At 48.7% G+C, this 17,695-nt stretch overlaps 1 protein-coding gene across 8 annotated transcripts in view; it reads right to left on the bottom strand.

Annotated features, from left to right (window-relative positions):
• MAP2 (microtubule associated protein 2) overlaps nt 1–17,695 on the bottom strand; it is a 157,466-nt gene that overhangs the window by 100,292 nt on the left and 39,479 nt on the right. The window lies entirely within an intron of this gene.

Here is a 17,695-nt window from a genome sequence, read left to right as displayed (position 1 = left end):
CCTTGTGCTTACTCATTCACACCAGTGAAAAGCACAGGGCAGACTGGGACGCGCTACGGGATTTTAGGGATGAGCAGGGACTGCAGCCAGTGATCCCAGCACCGCTTAGTCTTAGTTGCTGTCGGGGGCCCCGTTTTGCCACTGCCGGGCAGTCCGGGCTCCCCTTCCTTCAGAACAAGGCAAACGGAAGCAGGACAAGGGGCTTGGGAATTGTAACGCCCCAAGAGCTGAAATGCCAAAGGCAGCCTCAGAAATTCCCTTGGGTTTTGAAAGGAGATGTGCCACAGGTGGGGAGGGACAGGAACTGGAGAAGGGGTTGGGAGGGGATGAAGGCATTAAAGGTGAGGGGAAAGGAAGGATGAAAACCGGTCTCCTTCTCCATGACTCGACACCAAATCAACACTTGGGACCAAAATCTGACCAGTTTTGAGACTGGGGTTCAGTATCTTTTTGAGTTCTGTACCTCAGTGCTGAATTCTCAGCGCCAGGACACTGTGACCTCTAGCAAAGCAGCAGTCAAGAGAAAGCAGGGAGACCAACCACTTCGGGCAGGCCTGCAGACCAGCTGGAAGCTCCTGCTGCTCAGGACACACAGACCATGTCAGAGGCTTCCTGCAGATCTGCTAAACTTCCCATCACCAAAGGCATTCCTCCTCATGTTGGATCCAAGCAGCTTCACGGATAGCACCCGTCTCCACTGATGGATTTCCCTCTCTCTCTACTCGCTGCAGCAGCGAGGAGGAAGAAGAGGGGGTGGAAGCAGCTGGTGCCCAGCACCAGCCTGCATGGGACACGGGGACAGTGGAGCCTGTGGCGGCAACAAAACAGCCTTCAGGAAGGACAACGGGATCAGCCACAGTGTTACCTGCGCCAGGCTTAGACCCACTGCAAGGAGCCTCGCGTGCCCCACGGGAAGGGCGGCTGCTGCTGCCCAGCTCCCGCTGAGGGTTCAGCTGCTGCAGCTCCAATGCTGCCCTCCTCCTCCGCTCCCCATTCCTCTGATTCCTGGGCTTTGTCCTGCACTCTGGAGCACAGGTGAATCTCATACGCATCTAAAACACCTCCACTCCGCCCAGGCAAGCACTTCCAGGGACCCAATCTACTGAAACGGTCCTTGGCAAACAGCTTTGTAATAAGTTACTGCAAATGGGAGACAATCTTAATTATAAAATTGGTCCTGGCTGCTCTCCCGTATGTCTTTCCATATTCCTGTAAAGCTTTTGTAAAGGCATTTCACACATTTCTGACAAGACAAAAAGCCCAGGAGGAGACAGTGATGAAGGGTCTAATCCAGCTAAATGCTGGAATATAGAGAACACTTAGTTCTACTATAGATTTAAGCCTGCTTTCTCCAGCTCAAAACAAGCTTCAAGGATCAGCCCAACACAATGAAACAGGAACACAAAATAACAATCCAAACATGAAGAATGTCAATAAACCAAGGTACTGGAAACGCTTAAATTAGCAAACCAGTGCTAAGTAGCACATGCTTTCCGCGCCCTGCGGAAAAGAATGAAGAAATCTACAGCTTTAACAGAGGCTCAAGGTCACACACAAGCTTGGCCACCAAGTCAGGTTGGCGGACACAGCCCAAGGTCCTTCTGGCTCAAGCCACCACCGAAATCCAAGGAGCCTTTAACCAAGCACTTGGGGGCTGCTCGCTTGCCTCCAGTGAAGCCAGGGTGAACATCTTCTGCAACGCTTAAAATAGCATCTAATGTGATCAAGTGCTGTAGATTGTGAGGAATAAGCGCTGAACAGAAACTGCACCGCTCCGGTAAAAATAGCCCTGAAACAAGGAACTTTTTGTTTTATTCCCTATTGTCTCATGCTTTAACACAGCGTCTGGGGATGCTTGGGAGGCTGAGTGGAGAAGGATGCTCTGCAGGCACCACCCGAAACACCAGCCATCTGAGAAAGAACCTGGCTTTTCTGCATTCTGCCTTTTCTGGCTTTCCTCTCGAGAGGGAGAAGGCAGAAGAGGAGGAAATAAATCCCTTGAGAAGAGCTACCGCTGCCATCTCTCTGGTTACCCAGACAGGGGCCATCACGGAGCGGTCAGGGAAGCTGCAGGCTGAGGGAGCAGCTGCTGCGGGCACTGCATGCACAGGGGTTAGAAAGCCAGGGAAGGAAGCTCCAGGATGCACGGAGACCCTGGGTTCCTTTCTTCATTCTTTCTCCTCACTATCACAGCTTGTTACTTGCTTAAAAACTGTCAGGTATTTTCAGGCATGATCTCTCTTTTGTGAATCCGAGCTGACTCTCCTTAACTGAATAATACATTTGAGGAATACCGAGCAAGGCAGCTCCGATTTGCACCTCGCGGTGTGCCGGCACGTCGCTGAAATCAAGCTCATGGGTACAGCATATTCAGGGCCTTCCAGGGCTGCTTTTCAAAACAACCAAAGCTGCAAGAACCCTCTGAGGCTACCAGAGAAAAATACTCCTGGCTTTGCTTTGGTTTCTAGTTTAGATACCAGTGAAAGAATAAGAACCCTAAATTCACAAAAGACTCCTGTTAGGCCCCCAGAACTCCTTTTTATTCATGATGAAGCTACAAATAGCAGCTGCCAGGTGAGCATGCGCCTAATCCCATATTAAGGCATCACTGCTGCCTCGGGAAGCTGGAGCCCACGGAAGGGAGCAGCGGGGTCTCACGCAGCTCCCGCTGCCAAGGCACCAGCACCAGCAACAGTCGCTCCGAACGCCCCGCGCTTGAAAGGCACCCACGGAGCAGAGGAAAGGCAAGCGAGCAAGTCGAGTCCCCAGGCAAATTTCAGGGCGGCAGAAGACAAACCACAGAGACAAACCTCAGAGAGCCACTAAATGCCAGTTAACTGATGTAATGTGGTGCAGCCTGTGGGTATCTTGTCACGATCCCCCTGTCCATGGAGATTTCCTGGTCCCTGGAAGATGCGGGCACCTTCCAGTCACTTCCATGAGCCTGAAATACCACAAATAATTGATGGCACCAGCAGTGCTGCAGAAGCCCAAGCCCTGATGTGCTCTACACAAACACAACACTGCAGAGCACACATACAGGAGTCCAGCGGCTTTGGAGCTGAAAAGCAGAGCCGACCCGCTGCTAAAGGGAGGCTCGGAGACCAGACAAGACACAAAACTCCTGCTCCGCACTGTTTTTCCTTGCTGCTTTGAATATGCAAGCAGAAGGAGCTATTCTTCATTTGGTTTTAATCCCATTTCCTACCAGGAGACAAATTGCCTTAGGGCTGCAGCAAACGCAGGATATAAGGGAAGTCAAGTTCTCAGGCAGATGTCTTATTAGAGCAGTGCTGGTGCAGGGAGCAGGCGAAGCACCAATGGTGATAAATCCTCCAGTTTACTTCAAGATTCTCTTTCTCCTCCAAATCCTCCCTCCTGCACAGCAGGAGGTAGAGACGATTCACAGGGGCACTTGCCAACCCAGAGGGGCTCAGCCCGGTGTGGGCCCCAGGACTCCCCACTGCCCCTTTTTCAATTCCTTTCCTCCAAATCCCACTTGTAAGTAGCTGTTGACTCCACAGTGCCTCCCATCTCGTTCAAGCACTGCTTCAATCTCCTGTCCCATGATACTCATTTTTCCCCTTTCACTCCTATTACAGCCACCCACTCTTCTTTCTTCATCCTTCATTTTTCCTCTCTCTCCTCATCCTCTCTCTTTCTCCATCCTCTACCAACCCTCAGGGCCACTCGTAGGGTAGAAGGCAGAGAACAACCAGTGACTTATCCCAATTGCCTGCCCTAGGCTTCCCTCCACAACCTGGTCAGGCCTTTAGGGGAAGCTCTGACTTTATTCTCTCTCACAGAGCCCTTAAGTAGGAGCAGATGCCCAATACCCTTAACCACGTACCCTAGTGGTTCTTCCTTAACTGTCACATCATCACATCACACCTCATCATTAAAGCTTGAGCTATTATTCCATATTTCATTTATCAATAAACACTTTACAGCCGTGAATCACTTGCTGAATCAGATTTTGTATGACATGCATTTAAAACCTAACCTCTGCGTGGGCACGGCTTTAAATATACATAAAACAATAGCTGCATTATAAAACATACAGGTCATCTCTTGTGCTTAATTGAGGGGTTTAAAGCCCTACCTTTCTTCAGAGATCCCTTTCCTAGCAGATGTATTCTGGTGCTTGGATCTTGTCCTTTCTGCACCCTCTTAAAGCACTTCAGCTCAGAAGGCAGGGCAGGGTGACACGCGCTGAGCACCGCCGATACGCTCTTCACAGAGGACCCTCTGCAAAGCACTTAATGGGTTTTGACTGCTAAATTTGCTGTGGAATGAACACAGCAGATACTGCAGGCTAATTTGTTAGCTTCTTGCCACTGATTCTTGTTTTCATCACCATAAAAGCAGATTCCCTGCGGGTAACATGATGATCCCGACTCCCCCTTGGCTTCTACGCACTTAAATCAGCCACAGCTCCACTGAGCCAGGAGCTGCTGCACCAAGAGTAAGATGGGTTTAATGATGGGAGACCTGGATTTGGCAACTTGAACATCAGTATCATTTACTGTGGCTTCAGAGCACTGTCCAAAATGACTTTTAAGCTCTCTGTACATGAGAATTCACACGTCTCTTGGAGGTAGTTGCCTTGGGGGTGAAAAGCAGCAGCTGTTTCACAGCACTCAGTTATGCTGGCCATGAGTTCAGAATAGGAAGCAGAAGATGCCACATCCAATTGCCATCACCAGGGAAACTTTCAGAAGGTGTAACGTAATTACAGTCAAACCTTGCTTAACACACTGGGATGGAAGACAAGAAAGCCATTAGGCAAAACGGTATTTCAGATAAGCTCAGGACTTCAAAACTCATCTGATACACCTCAGGTCTACCTCGGGACATGACCTGCTCTTGGCTGAGCATGTGCTTTGCTCAGAGGCGTGTTAGATGACAAGCCCAAATGCAGTAGTGCCAGGAGGCCAGGGAACTTTTCACAGCAGTTCTTCAACCACAAGGGAAACCCTGCCTTCCATAAGCCATCCAGACACTGGTTTGCACTGCATTCAAAAGACAGTGCTACTGTTCAGCACAACAGAGACCTACAGCAACACCAGAGCACTGATAAAAGAGCATGAAAAGGTCCATGACAACCCGGAAAGCAGGTGGGAAGTCTTGGCTCTGCAGGGAAGCAAGGCAAGGATGCAGAGAAGAGCTGCATGGAACATTTGCCTCAATTTTCACAAATAAGGAACTGTGAACAAATACTGCATGCAATACACTTCAAAAGGAAAGAGTCTTGGGTCAGAATAGGGAGGAAGAAAAAGAAGGCTCAAACAAGACAAACAGTTCAATGAATTTACAGAGTCCTTGCTAACCAAAGAAGAGAATACAATATTTCAGAACAGATCCCAGAGAAGATCCAACAGGCACTATCTGCTGAAAGGAAGTCATGGGAAATTATAAACCAGGCAGCTTAACCACATGCCTGCAAGTATTTTGGAATAAATCATTAAACAAGCATTTTCCAACACCTAGAGGGCATGACTAACATGACTAAAACAGATAAACTTGCCGATATGAGCTTGCTAATAATAAATCCAGAAAATGGATCTCATTAGCTCTGCCTTTGCAAAACATAACATTTCCATACGACTCCAGATTCAAAGCCTGGCATGATCACAGTATGCAGAACTCCTCCTGAATCTCATTTGCAGTAACCAAGAAAAAGGCTCAACAGCTTCTTGAGAATAGAGGCCTCAGCTCTACAGCTAGGCACCCCAGGAATCAGCAGCAAGGCAGGAGCTTGGCAGGAATAGACACACTGCAGGCAAAAAGACAGATCAGATTTTTATTTATCTTAATGGCAATGCTGTCCCTAAACACTGATAAAATTATTCCATTTTCTTTGTGGATGGTGATGTCTCAGCTGCAGAAGTGCCAAGATTTCCCTTTTGCACAGTAAGATAGATGGTGGCAAACTGGGAAGAGCACAGATATCGGGAAAAGAAAGGAGAGGAGGCTTTGGGAACAGATTCTTTTAATCTTTCCTCGTATAGATAAAGATTTCAGATTGTTTTAACTGAAGAAATAAAAACAAAGAGTCTTCCAGAGCATCTAATTTGGGGTCTGGGAACACAACAGTTGTCCTGAGTCAGGGACCTGCCATGCCCTGACATCCAGGCAGTCCATGAAGCGCGACGGGCTCACAGGAAGCTGCTCTTCCTCCACTGCTCTAATTCCCAAGGAAAGCTCCAAGAACACAGGTGCTCCTGGCACCGGCAAGGAGACTCCCTGCTTCTTATAAAGAGCTCAAAACCAAAGCTAATCTGTGGCTCTGCTGCTTGAAGAAAAGCCCAGAGCAGTGATGTGGAACCTGCAAGCAGAAAACCAGGAACACAACACTATTAACAAAGACCACAGAAGGGAAGAGGATAAAATAAATGGAATAACTAATACACATTTGCTCCAAGGTTCTCTCTGCACCAATTGGCAAGAAGAAAGCAGCTGAATCATTAATAACTGAAGAAATTTGAAGACAAAGACATTTCCAGCCAACATCAGACAGGGGGATGAAAGAAGACTGCAGCTCTGACGCTGGTATCGTTGGCGGAGCGGGGTGGGAAGGAGGACTTTGTACTTGAAAGAAATGGCTCCTTTGTAAAATGAGAGCAAGAGCAGTCATTACTAATGCAGCCCAGGCCCCTGAAAGGCCTTTCCTAGTGGAGGGTGTCACTGAACACCCTTTTGGAGGAGAGTTCTCCACTAACGGTGTTAAACAAGGAGAGGATATTGTTGTAGTGAAATATAAAGTGTCACGCTTTTTAGTCCCATAAGTCATTAAGGGCTGAACATTAACAAGCATCCGTCCTCAGCTGCTTCCCAAAACTCAGGAATGTCCCTGCCAGAGGCTGACAGGAGGTTGAAACAAGCTCAAGCTCTCGGTGCTTTTACACATTGGTCCCATAGACCAAGTCAGCTCAAACGTTACCAGCCAAATATTCCAGGACTGGCCCCAGCAATCACCTCTGAATTAACTGCATGTACCCCGGCAAAAAAGCTCCTCAGTGCAAACCTTCCCAGGCCTGAGGAGCACGGCAGTGCAAACCACAAGAGATGCAGAGGAGCTGGCAGGTTCAAATATGACTTGAGAGTTATACCAACATCATACATCACCAGTAAAGTCAGGAGGATAGGAACAGCCAGGCACATTCCTTTGCTCTGCCACCAAATTTGCAAGCAAGTCAGCTCCCATTTGAAGTCCTAGAGATGGAGCAGTGGTTTTCCTTTGCATTACTCACTTTGGCTAATAGGGACCCCTGACCCATGCAGTGTCTCCTTTGCAACTCCTGGCTTTTGGGCTGCCCCCATCAATCATTTTTAATGGCTTTCCAGTCAATGCAAACTAAAAACCTCAGAATTTTGACAACTAGCAACATTTTTTCAACATTTCATTGGTTATGCTCAGGGATAAACCTTCTGCCTGACCAAGCTTTCACAGGCCAAGAGATTAGTGAAAAAGGAACGACTTCTCATTATAGGATTTATTTTCTGGTCACTGTACACGTGACTTTTTAAAGCACAAAAAGCAGCCTAATGTTCACTTGGAAAAGAATTACCAACCTCCTCCCCAACTTCATTTCTGCCTTATTTCTTCCTACTTAGAGGCTTAATTTTGAAAAATACAGAAAGTAATTATTTCCTTCTGTAATAAAGGGAAGGAATAAAGTTATAACTAAGTGATGAAAAGCTTTAATAAGCAATACATATATGTCTGTGCCAGAAAGCAAAGCTCTTCCATGCAAATGTTAGGCAAGACACCAACACCTGCGGCAGAAAAGGCACCAGGTGAAGCAGCAGAGGCCCCCGTGGCAGGACCCTGCCTGAGCCTTCACTAACAATATCCGAGACCTCCCCGGATGCTCCGGCTCTTTGCTGCGAGATGTCACCGGTTCAGAGCACCAAAGGACCAGGAATCCAGAGCAGCTCACGCTGCTTCTCCCTGAAACGATGCGTGCTGGTTACCGCCGGGCACAGGCGCTGTAACCCCTGCCGTGCTGAGGAACTTGCTCCTGCCCGTCTCCTCGCCCAGCCGGGCAGCGGTGCTGAGCCTTCTTGCTGGACCTGGGCCACCTCCAGCAGCTGACCCCGAGCCTATCAGGAAGGGCCCTAATGACATCAGCCTTCTCATAACAGATTTTCCTCCCACTGCCGCTCCCCACTGTTACATTCACAGACATTGTCACCACTCTCTGCTCCAGCCGCTCACGAGGGCAGCATTGGACATTACAGAGGCAGGTCACGCACGGAGCCCACATCAGGGCTCTACAGCGGCCAGGAAGTCCTTGCTTCGCCTTGAAGCTTTTGGAGAGCCTCAGCAAGCGCCTCAGCAGAAACCCTCCTGCCCGCAGGCCCGCCTTGGGGCCGGGCACACACCAGCCCCAGGGCCGCACTGGGTTCCTGTGGCCCCAGGGGACGCGCTGCACGTCTCGCATGCGGCAGAAACGCTGCCTGAAGCCCATGCATGGCCCCTGCACATCCTCACTGCGCTGCGCTCCAGGGTCCCCACTCCCTGGTCACCCCAAGGCAGCCACATGCTGCTTCCCCATCCCACAGGGGTGCAAGGGACACAAGGAACACTCCACATGTCACTGTTTAATTTCCGTGGCTTACAGTTTAGTCCCTTTAAAATGCCAAAAGAATCTCCTGTCCTGATTTAATGTTTTATTCCTGAAAAGCACTGGACTGAGCCTCCTTAATTCCCTCTGAAAAACCAAAGGCAGCAATGACAAGACACTTTCCCACTCCCAGGACACAAGAAGCAAGGGTCAGCTTGAGTGTTTGTAGCAAGTGGTGTATGGGCTGAGAAAAAGACTAATTCTGGGAGGCCCAGATAATCAAAGACCCCCTGAAGGCAGAAAATGAACAGTCGGGTCTAAACAGCCCGTAGCTCATAGCGACCTTGGCCAAGCGCAGCTAATGTCTCTACCGGTCCCACAGGTGAAAGGTAGCCAAGGCTGGGCTGCAGCCAGGCTCCAGCAAGCTCTCAGGAGCTGAGAGCCAGCCCCCGGCAGCCTTTAAGAGCAGGAAAAATGGAGTTAAAGAACCTGGCTACGGACTTACCTGGAGGATCAGAGAAACAACCGCTTGGCCCGCAGGCAGAGGGAGCCCTGGCAGGTACCGGAGAGGAGCCCCCGAGGCAGCACCCGCCACCCTGGATGGGTGCTGGAGCAGAGCCCCCGCTCCCAAACCGGCTCCTTCATTTGCTTGCTGTTCATTATGTGTGAGCCCTGGGCCCTTGGCTCTAGTTTGTGCTTTAACAGGCATGTGGCAGCAGCTATCCTGGCTGCTCCAGGAGCCTCAGCAAGAAAGGGGGACCCCCAGTCCTGCAATATAAACACAAAAGTGCTGTGCTCGGAGCCTTCTAAAAAGGGTCATTCCCTCAAAAGCAGGAAACCTACCACTAAGAGAGATGAAGGCCACAGTCTCTGGCATTTGTCCGTGGGTTTCAGAGCTGGTGGCTCCAATCCAAGAGACAAGAAACACCTGGAAAGGCACGCTAAGGTCATCATCAAATGCAACAAAGCTGCAAAAAAGAGACTGCTCTCTGAACATTCCCATCGCTCCATGAGCGGGGCAAAGCCCTCACTCACCTGCTGCTGGTTACTGCCATCCTCTGCCCAGTGTGCAGCCCATCTCAGCACGGCTGGTAAAGCCTCCGTGCAGCCCTATGCAACCAAGTGCTGGAGAATTCCATATTTTTAATACTTATATATGTGCATATATTTATATATATCACATAACTGTGAAACACCCCATCTGCTCACGTTACGACACTTTAAATGCATGCAATTAGCTGAACTGAAATGGCATAAGGATCTGGATCAGGCAGTGTCTTTTCCCCCTCCTCCCACAAGTCCCACCTTCCCCTCACCCTAACATATGGAGTGCCATATGAATTACTGAATGGATCATGCTAAAACCAGGGCCTGCAAAAGCTATTTTTAAAACAGATTACGGGGGGGATATTGTCGGTCCACGCTGCAGCATTATTTGCCTTGGAAGCTTGGTCTGTCACTATTTCTGGCGAGCCCCACTTGCAGCTCTGACAACTAATCTTCCAACTCTGAATGTTTTTCTTCACTACGCTGAACTAAATCTCATTTTCCCTCCAAGTTACCTGCCTGCAAGCAGGGTAGGCCAGGTGAGAGTTACTGCACTGCCGTTTTTCATGCCCCTGCCATTCTGGACCAGCCCCGCGAGGTCCAGCAAGGATCCCCGTGACTAACTCGTGCTGCAAAGCTGGGAGAAATCACAGCTGAGCTCCAGCTGCAGGAAGACGCAGCCAAAGCTACAGGATGCCTTGCAAGGCCACAGTGAGCTCCACGGGACACTGTCAATGCCAGGCAGGGCAGGGCACAGCCAGGTCACCACCAGCTTTACGCGGCCACAGGTCACTTCTAGCTGACTTTACCCGAAGTTGCAGGGGTTCAAGTGCCCTGGCTCCCGTTCCTGAAAATCAGCTCATCTACTGCTCATCTGATGCTTGCAACCAAATGCAGTGCCAGCAACTTGAAAGCCCAAACTACGGGCAGAAAAAGGCTGTGGGTCAGGTCATACAGCTTTAAAGTGAACATGTCAAGCGCCAGGAGAAAGCGGCAACATCTTCCTCTGTGATTAATTTAACTATTAGAAGAAAAGCAGCTCTCAGACGCACAACCACACAGGTCCATGAGGATACAGTTACTTGCTGTTTCCCAAAGTGATGCTCACATTTGCTTTCTGATTTTACCTGAGGAAGCACAGGTGTTGCCTACGGAAAATGGGAGACTAGGAGCAACGCCGGATTTCCGGATACGGCTGGAGCAGAGATGAACGGGCTGGAGATTCAGAGCTCCCGGCACTTGCGGAAGGGAAGCTGGGTGCACTGAGGCAGCTTTAGAAGTGTTTAGCAAAGCAGAAACTGGAACTGATGCCTCACAAAACACCATAAATTACCATGAAACTGCTACTTCATTCTACTGCATGACAAATCTAAGCGGGCCCTGTCGAGGCAGCGTCACTCCATAGGCAGAGCTGGCTCAGGCCGCGCAACACGCAGGGACTTTGCTTTGGAGGGGACAAGGGGGAAGAGGGGGACAAACTAATTCGGAAGCCCTTGGCAGCTGTAGCAGTAGTAACAAAATAAAGGCAGAAGTTGGATAGAGTGGGTCTGCATTGCCAAATGAAGTCACAAGTGGCTTAGTTCACATTTGAGTCTTTTTATTATTGTTGTTGTTATTATTATTAGGATTTGGCAAAAGCCTCCAGGAAATACCTTGCTGCTGATGCGTGCTTCTCCCAGCACGAATCGCTTGGGAAGGCTGAGCGGCTTTCCCCGAAAAGGACAGCGGCACCATTCCCCAGTCACCAGCGCTGAACAACCGTCGGTTAAGCGGCGCTGAGAGGATTTTTTGAATTTCTGAGATGTTAATATGCAATGGGAACAAGCCTTGCTAAGAACAGTTGCTTTCTCCCTCCTGGGGAAAAACACTCCACACGCTGTCTCCGGAAAAGAAGGAGATTCACACACAAACACACAGGTGAAAGTTAAGTTCTTATTTAACAGGGAAGAGCCCCAGGTCCCTTGGATGCCTTATAAAGAAAGGAATCTTGAAAGAATCCCATCTTTCAGATATGTAAACACAGAGCCAGAATTCCTTGTTCCTCTGAAAAGCAAAATATATGATCCCCCAGCAGCATTTAACCAATTCCCATGCAAGGTAATGGGAATGACTGGCTCCTTGCAGCAGCATAACACAGATGGTCTCATGGGGGCATCTCAGTTTCAAGGAGCCCGTGAACTTCTACACCAAAAAAAAGAAGTTTAAGCATTGGAAGATGTAAAAATCTCTTTTTGCTGTTGTTTTGTTTTGTAAATAAAACAAAGGCTCAATTCAGAGAAAACCATACAAGCCACCTAGAACTTTCATATAAATCTTTCCAGGGCCAACAAGCCTTAAATACAACAGCTTGGTGCCAATACTTCATGAATCAACATAAATATTCGGATAATTGTAGCCAATTGCAAGTGTTTCACAGGTACATTCTTGAAAAATCCCAGGTCCAGTTCCTTTGGTTGAAAGCACAGAGCTTGTGGCATCTCAAACCAGAGTGCCCGAGGCGGCTGCTCGCGCTGGCCAGCAGCAGCCCAGCATCCTCCCCACGGCACATCCCGCTCCCCAGCGCAGGCCCAAGCCCCGTTTCGCTCACTTTTCCATTCCTGTCCTCGCTTGCAAAGAGGAGCATTTAGCTCTTTCCTAGCTGCTTGCTCTAAGCTGGCAGGTTACACAACTACACAGAGGACTATTTCATAATATACTGGATTACTGAAGGAATGAGCTACTTCGAGAACATCTGCATAATACCAGCGCGCCTTACATGCAAAATTAATCTTGCCAAAAACCATCCTCAAAATCTGTAGTAGACACAAATACTTAAAACACCTGGAGGTAAGAACCATAAAACACAGAGAGGCTTGAGAAAGCTGTGAGACACAGCATCTTTAAACACTCTGCAAGCTGTTTCAGAAACACCCCTTACACACAATGTTGGAGCAGGCTCTGTTACTTCCGAGACGGCCTCCCGTGCATTTCATGGCCAACATCACTTCCATGCTCGTGTTTTACGAACCACACAGGCTCACTGCTGCTCCACCTAACACCATCATAAATTCTTGATGGAAACACAGCTCTGATCACCAGCCATTTGCCATGTGCTTTCTCTTTACAGGCACGGCTGTGCAGGCTGTGTGCAGAAGCAGCAATTACCAGATTTATGATCATTACTAAAACAAATGAAAAGTCAGTGAACTCACCAGGGAACCGGAGGTGCCCTCATGTCCATCATGCCACACACATCTCAAGTGGTTAGCAGAAAGATAAAACTTAAACCCTGAGCATCCGCAAGACAGTGGGGTGGTACAAGAGCCCTAAGGAGGGGCAGCAGGACAGCCAGATTACCCAGAAGATGAGCTCAGCACAGAGTACTGCACTTCCCTCTCTTCCACCCTCTCGGCCTTTCCCTTTCCATCCTGTATTGTCTCTCTGAGCTGAAATATAAATCTGCCCTTTGACAGAACCACGGGGAAACACAAGGACACAGACAAGTTATTCACAACCCAGAAAATCTGTCTTCTGAATTAGATGCAGTCGAAGACTCAACTCTCCAAGGCGTCTTGCTCCGAGCACTTGACGTGGCTAAGATAAAGCTGACAGGGCAGAATAAAAGCTCAAATTGAAGCAATCACTAGCTGAGCTGCTGAACTGAATACAAGCGCAGAGGAGACTTAAGAACATTACTAGACAGATGATGGCTTAATTCCTGCCAGCAGCTCTCCCCATTCCCACCTATGGGGCACAGCAGAGCAGTTAAAGCCAAGGCATTCCCTCTGTAACCACAATGGAGGCATTTCTCCATGAGGATTATTTGGGTTCCCTCACGCTGGCCATCCATGAGCTCCCATGGGTTTCAGCAACCAAAATAACTTCATTTCCAAAAAGCAAGACTTATGTGGAAAGGCTAAATTAACAGGAGTTAAGTACAGAGAAGAGTGAAAAGAGTTGATAACAGAACCATATCCCAATATTGAAAAGAGATTACTGCACACTGCAGGGCAGCATAAAATAACAGCTACCATGGCCACAAAGATTTAGGTTAGTTATTGGGAGAAACTTTCTATGAGCACAGGCAAGAAATCCAGAGGAAAGCAGCACTGACTGCAGTGCACGAGCTACAACCCTGCACCAGGTGAGACACTCAGGCAACAAGTTGAAGCCTCTTCCAGCCAACTCATTCCCTTCACCCAACCAAGTACTTCCCTCAGCCATTTTTGCAGCTCCCAACACTGCTGCTTCTCCCCTTCATTACTGTGACCTGCCATTTCACACAGCACCCCTGTCCACCCTGTCATGCTCCCTCTGAGGTGAAATCCTGCTGCAAGCAGCAGCTCGGAGCCTTTCTACCAGATTTAGCCTCCTGTGTCCCTGTCCGGCATGGGACACACAGCTACGGTGCGGAGCAGCAGCCCCTTCTGCGCACTGGCCACAGCATTTGCCAGGAAAAGGCCACTTAAAGCACAAGAAAAAGCCATATTCTGCCTAGGCCATAAAAAGACCAACTATTCCTCAAACTCTCTGGCAGCTTCCACCAAGAGGCAGGACAGGCTCAGCCTGACTAAAACCCTGCTGACAAGCGCAGAGCCAGGTTCTCCTCGATCAAGAGGTGCTTCTAAGTCTCATACTCCCAGCACCGCTTGCTGGAGGAATTTCTATATGGAAAGATTCATGAAGCATTGGGACAGGCGACCCTGGGAAGCGGTGGGGTCACCATCCCTAGCACTGTTCAAGAAATGTGCAAGTGAGGCGCTTAGGGACATGGTTTAACAGGGATGGTATTGAGGGACTTACGGATGGAGTCGAAGTCGATGGTCTCTTCCAGCCATAATGATTCCACAATTCTCTGAAGTCCAGACCTGCTGGAGCTCCAGGGTCGGGCAGCTCACAGCCAGGACCCACTGGAGTCAGGTCCACTGGACCAGAACCACCTCCTCTCCGCCAGGATCCCTGTCCCTGCATAGGCCACCTTACGTAAGACACTCAAGAGTCCTGACGCTCGGGCTCACTCTGACCTGTCCCATCTCCTCCACAGGGTCTAATGAGGGTGTCTGGCTGGGAAGCTGAGGGAAAGGAGCCCCTTCACCAGACGCACAGACTGGAGGCAGAGCAAGCAGAGTGAGGGGGAGGCCACGGCCCTTCCTCTGCCCAGAGCCTCGCACGCTGCCGAGTGACCAGCTCCAACGGCTGGGAATAAAGTAAACAGGACCAGAAAGGGCAAATCATCGCTGGAATAAGAAAATTCACTTCACTGTTCACAGGGTTTGTTTGGGTTTTGCTGCCATTGGTCCCCTAAATGAAAGAAAAAAATCGCAGTAACACAGAAACTTTTTGTCTAAACAGATTTTTCCTTTCCTGAAACCTTTTATACTGACCCGACCACTCTGACATGGTGAGAGTTTTTGTGGGGAGCAGCCTGCTCAATGGGGAGGGCTTCACTTGGCCTTTGGGACAGCCAAAGTAACTCCAACCAACTCACGCGTTTCTCTGGGAGAACCCAAAAGCCCCACAAGGAGCAAGCGGCCCAGTTCACTACCTCAGTATGAACCAGTGAAGTAACTTGCATTCCTTCACTGGTATGATGCAAGTACTCAGCCTGTTCTGATTTAAAAACTATTATTTTAGCTGGTTCAGCTTCTAATTAAAGTCAAGTATTTTTTAAGTAGCTTGTGCTAGGGGGCAGAGAGTCCACATTTTATACCAGGGTTCTTATTAAAATATCTCTGTTGCCTTAAACTCCAGTGAACGACTAAAGCCCATAAATCTAAGACCTGTAAATTAAGTAACCAGTTTGAAAATGATAACAATTTTAAGCAAGATTTTGAAAAGATTTTTCTTATTGTAATGGTTAAATATGTCCCTGGGGAAAAAAAAAAAAAAAAAAAGGAACATTCACAGCCTTGAAGGGAAGGATTGTCTTGCAAATGCCACCCTCTTTCCCACCTCTGCCATATACTCACAGCCATTTTTGTTTTAATACTGAATTCCCCAATCTCTCTCTTTATATCACATCCATACACAAAAGCAGAAATTGCTCCCGTAAGTGATTTTTTTGCATGGTAAAATATTCAACAGCTTAATAGCAACGCTGTCCATTTTTGATGAGATACGCGTGAGGTCCCCTTCCTTCTCAGTCACTTCAGGGGAAGTTTCCGCAGCATCTGCTGGGAAAAAAGTCCTTAAACACCGAATTTACAAAGCATTTAAGCATCCGTATGACTTTAAGCACTCGTACAATCCATTCTTATTTAGCGGAGCACTTAAGCACTTACAGTAAATCATGTGCTCGGTGGCTCTGCTGATTCCAGGCCCAAAGGTTGTTTCTCTGCAGAAACCTCGAGCCTGCACAGTGCAGCTGGAGCGCACGGCAGGTCTCGCTCGGCTTCGGCTGACAAGAAGCAGGGTTAGCAGAGAGCGTGCTGCACGTCAGCCCCTTCCGCGCACTGCATGAAAGGCCCTGATTGGGATCACATGTTGGCAGGTGTCAGTGACTTGCTGTTCAAAAGAAATGAATGGACTCATCACCAGAGTCGAGGGACCTTTGGGAAGCAGCAGCGAATACAAGTGACCCCAGGATGGAGGCAGCTCTGCACACACCAGCTGCAAAATCAGAGCTGGGCACCAAACACCCAAAACACCACAGCAAGAGCCTCTTGTGCGAATGCCCTTCTCCGTTATAGCCTGGTCTTGCTTTTGCTTGAGTTTCTTGGCTGTCGTCACTATGGTACCACATCCAAACCTAAAGGACACCCATCTCTCTCCCTCCCCTTCTTCCAGCCAACATGGACTGGATTCAGAGTGGCTTTTTAGGTAACTTTTTGGATTTACTCATACAGCCCCAAAAGCTGTACTGGTCCCTCCGGGTGTCCCAAGCAGCGAGGCTCCCTGCTTGGCCCTCTGCAGGTCCCAAAGCTCAGGCTTACCTGCTGGATCGGATCTTGGCACACAAGCCGAGCTGTGCAGGAACTGCTGAGCAACTCTCATCACGAGTCAACCGCAGGCAAGGGCAGCCTTGCTGCTCCCATTCACATCACATGTGATCACCAAGTAAAATAATCCTCAGTTTAAACCCCACAGTCTTCACATTTCAAGACATCAGGAGATTTTGATGTATTGATCCACTCTTTATTTACCTATTTTAATGGCTCAGAATGAAAGCTTAGAGTAAATCCTACACGATAACAAATCACTTCCCCCAATCACAATACTTTTTCTTGCCCTAGACAAGTGACAGAAAAATCTGTATTTATTGGCCTCCAAAAGGAGGTAGGACAGTAAGGTGTTTCTCCTTGAGAAGAGTCCAGTTTTCATGTACACAAAAAAAAGTTAACTAGGACACAACAAATGCTTGCTGAAGAGGGACCTGAGCCAGCAAGATGTGCAGGCTGGACAAAGCTCTCCACAGAAAGCCCCAGAGAAACAGAAGACACTAAGCACATGTCTCCACCAGCAGTTAAGAGCCGCCTGTCACATCAGACTTACCCACCATCCATACTGCAAATCCCTGGCTCGTGCTAAGAGGATGCTTTGAACCAAGCTCTCTGGACAAAGATTAAACATACTCAGCACCTCAGCGTGGGCCCAGACTATTACTGTGATCTGCTTTGTTCTTCAAGGCATAAACCTAGAGCAAAGAGAGGTGCAACAACTACCTTAGAAAGGCCACATATCCCCAGACCACCACAATGGAACAGCAACATCAGAGATCAGGCCTGTAGGAGGGAAGCAGAGACATGGAGGAATGTGAGATGAGGGAGCTCACTGGAAATATCCCAAACAAAACACACTCAGGAATCTAAGCAAACCGCTTTATAAAAAGCAAAGATCCTCGTGTGGTCACAGAAGAGCATCATGAACCCACTGAGCCTGAGCTGCTGGGCACCAGCTGGCGCAACCCCTCGCAAAGCAGGACTGCACCTCAGTGCGTGTTTATACAGAAGAGAAGTATTTAAAGCCCAGTTTCATCAGAAAGATGCACAGGAAAACAGAATCCTGAACATCAACTGCTCAGGTCAGTAGATTAGAGTAGCTAGACTGAGGCCTTTCCTGTTTAAAAACACTGACATTTCTCTTTGTTATGAACCACATCA

The sequence above is a fragment of the Nothoprocta perdicaria genome, unplaced genomic scaffold (genome assembly GCF_003342845.1).
Source record: "Nothoprocta perdicaria isolate Ctin4 unplaced genomic scaffold, notPer1 scaffold_11, whole genome shotgun sequence".
NCBI lineage: Eukaryota > Metazoa > Chordata > Aves > Tinamiformes > Tinamidae > Nothoprocta > Nothoprocta perdicaria.
This window is presented reverse-complemented; position numbering and strand designations above follow the sequence as displayed.